The sequence below is a fragment of the Rhinopithecus bieti genome, unplaced genomic scaffold, assembly GCF_001698545.2.
Source record: "Rhinopithecus bieti isolate Rb0 unplaced genomic scaffold, ASM169854v2 scaffold_43991, whole genome shotgun sequence".
Lineage (NCBI taxonomy): Eukaryota > Metazoa > Chordata > Mammalia > Primates > Cercopithecidae > Rhinopithecus > Rhinopithecus bieti.
The window spans coordinates 102,503-106,001 of NW_016817751.1; the positions used below are offsets into that span (position 1 = coordinate 102,503).

The 3,499-nt window shown below is 43.9% G+C and overlaps 1 protein-coding gene across 1 annotated transcript in view; it reads left to right on the plus strand.

Moving 5' to 3' along the window:
• Window positions 1-3,499, plus strand: part of LOC108517983 (carbonic anhydrase 5B, mitochondrial-like) — a 27,263-nt gene that overhangs the window by 4,487 nt on the left and 19,277 nt on the right. The window lies entirely within an intron of this gene.

The window sequence follows — 3,499 nt, forward strand, 5'->3', positions numbered from 1 at the left end:
GAGTAGCGGGGATTACAGACATGCACCACCACACCTGGCTAACTTTTGTATTTTTAGTAGAGTCGTGATTTCACCATGTTGGCCAGGCTGGTTGCGAACTCCTGACCTCCAGTGATCCTCTTCTCCCACCTGGGCCTCCCAAAGTGCTGGAATTACAGGCATGAGGCACCACACCCTGCCTGAGTGATCTTTTAAAAATGTAAATTACTGTATGTAAATATAAAATGTTACTGCTCTGCTCAGAAACCTCCATTGTCTCCTCTTTTTACTTAGAGCAGTGGTTTTCAACCTGTGGTAATCCTATTCCCCTTCCCCAGGGGACATCTGGCAATGTCTGTAGATATTTTTTTGTTGTAACAACTCTGGTATAGGGTAGAACTGGCATCTATTGGATGTTAGCCAATACTGATGCTGCTAAACACCCTACAATGCACATGACATTCCCCCACAACCAAGAGTCATCTAATCAAAACTGTCAATAGTGCCGAGACTGAGAAACCCTAACTTAGAGAAAGAGAACCCTTGCAGTAGCCCAGAAGTCTTGATCTGTCATCCATTACCTGTGAACCTCATCTCCTACTGCCTTCCTCCTATTTCACTCTACTCCTGCCATATTGACCTCCTTACTATCCCTTGAATATGCCAGGCATACGCCCACTTCAGGATCTTTGCCCAGGCAGTTCCCCACGCCTGAAATGTCCTTCCTTTAGATAGCCATGTAACTAATCCCCTACCTCCTCCAATCCTTTGCTCGAATTTTATCTTCTTAACGAGGCCTCCTGTGAGCAATATATTTAAAAATATAACACCCTCTCTCAAGTGGCACTCCAAATTCATCTTACCCTGCTCCACTTTTTACTGGACATATTCAAATTGTCTCTACAACTGACTTGTGTATTACATTTATTGTTTATTACCTGTATCCCCTACTAAAATGTGAGCTCCACAAGGGTAAGAGCTTTGTTCTCTTCCCCAATGAACCTAGAACCATGTTTCATACTTAATAGATGTTCAATTGATATCTTAATGACAAAAAGAATAAAAGAGTGATGGATTGAATGAAGGATGGTTAAAGGAATCACCTCCTCCCTGACTTTCCTGGCTCTACTTGCTCCCATCCATCCTGTACTCCATTGTCAGAGTCATCAGAAACCATCACTGCTTTATCCTGTACCCATGGAATAATATCCAAAGCCTTCCAGTCTCTTGGAAGTTCATATTCCCCAAATTAATCTCAAATCCTCACCTAGCCCCACCTCCTACTGCATCCCCAGGGCATCTGCTTGGCCAGTGTGTTGACAAATATTAATAGCCGACTTGGAATGATGGGAAGTTCAGAAATACTCTTGGCTTTCTTTCAGAAAACCAGTTTGAGGTTTGCGGGTTTTGTTTTGTTTTGTCTAAAGGAGAAAAAGAAAATCTTCAGAGTCAGGGTCCCCTGCAGTGAGATCAGCACCATTCTGGGGCACAGATAGAGGTTCAGACTTTTGGACCGCTACAAGCAATCTACCACTGAGTGTGGAGGAGAATGACCGAGAGGGTGAAGGTGAGGGTGAAGTCTGGCCCTCTGTCCTAGAGAGTCCTGTCCCCTAGCCCTAGAGAGTCAGTCTGGATGTACAGGAGAAACTTCCTCTAGGCCAGACGTCATTGGCCTCCAGCCTTGGTGTTGTGCAGACAGTGTGATTACAGAATGCAGGGCAGTCCTCAAGGCATGACCATGGCCCTGGCCGTCAGCCCCAGCTTGCCATGCCTCAGTGCTTTCCGGATGGCTCTCTGTGGAGCAGAGTCAAGGGTCATTTCCCAGACTTCTCTGAGTGCCATGCTAATAGGCCTCAGACCCATCCCCCACCCCTAACAACCTCTTGTGCAGGGCCCTGTGCCTTGGCCTGGTGTGTGTTCACTCATCTGTTTGTACAGCTCTCCTGGCTGGCGGCCATGCCCTTGGCCTTGTCTTATCACAACCTTCCCTTTGAAGGCAGAGCCCACACATCCTTTCTGTTGACTTTGCATTGTACTTGCCATCATCCTCCCAAAAATTACTATGTCTCATTCTAACTCGATTGTGAGCAAGAAAGGAGGCCTTTTCCACTTGTTTGCCCATATTCCCCTGACACTGGAATTGTTTATTGAGTAAACCTAAGGTTCTGCCCATTTTGACTCCAATTGTTTTCTTCGGCCTTGGGGCCTAATCATCCCCTTCCACCTCCTCATCATCGGGGAAGGTTCCCCTGTCCATCCCTCTGCCTTTGCCTCCCTGTTAAATTATCTCTCTCCTACGATACATTTTTCAGATGCCACCCTTTCCTGAAACTTAGAGCCCCTGCACCATATATTCTCATTGCACTAAATCAAGGCCGTCATCGTGTCCAGCTTTGATTAAGAAATATTTGCTTATGGCCAGGCACGGTGGTTCACGCCTGTAATCCCAGCACTTTGGGGCGCCAAGGCGGTCAGATCACCCGAGGTCAGGAGTTCGAGACCAGCCTGGCCAACATGGTGAAACCCCGTCTCTACTAAAAATACAGAAATTAGCCGGGCATGGTGGCGGGCGCCTGTATTCCCAGCTACTCTGGAGGCTGAGGCAGGAGAATCAGTTGAAGCTGGGAGGTGGTGGTTGCAGTGAGCTGAGATCACGCCACTGCACTCCAGCCTAGGTGACAGAGCGAGACTCTGTCTCAAGAAAAAGAAAAGAAAAGAAAAGAAATATCTGTTTAATTATGCTAAGTAAAATAAGCCAGTCACAGAAGGACAAATACTGTATGATCACACTTACGTGAGGTACCTAGAATAGGCAAATAAATACACAGAGACATAAAGTAAAAGAGAGATTGCCAGGGGATAAGGGGTAGAGGAGAAGTTCTTCTTTAGTGAGTACATAGTTTATGTTGGGGATGATGAAAAAGTTTTGGGTACAGATGGTGGTGATGGTTGCATAACATTATGAATGTATTTAATGCCACTGAATTTGTACATTTACAGCTGGTTAAAATGATAACTATTATGTATGCTTTATCACAATTTTGGAAAAGGTAACAAAAAAGAAGTCTTTGTTTAAATAGTTTTTCTTTGTAGATTGCAAGCTTGTGGGAATGGGGAAAGAGCATGATCTTTTCATCTTTACACAAGCCCAGTGCTCGACATGAGATAATCGCTCACTATTGCTTCAGTTCAGGACTGGAAATCAATGGAAAGGAAGCACAGTTAACGCGAGGTTTCCCTATATCTTTTAGAAGGTTTTGAAATTTCATTTTAATGTCAAATCAGTTTTATTAGAGGGAATCCTGATTAGTTGCAATTGTTTGTTTGGGGATATTTATTGGCTTTAAAAGAAAACAAAAAATGATATTAAAAGTCATCCAAAATGACTATTTTCTTAGCTTTCTGCATTTATACAATGGGTAGCATTTTAACAAAATCAATTTGAGTAATAATAACTTATATTTATATAACACTTAGCAGCTTTTTCAGAGAGCTTTCATAGCTTGCACCATTTGAAGCC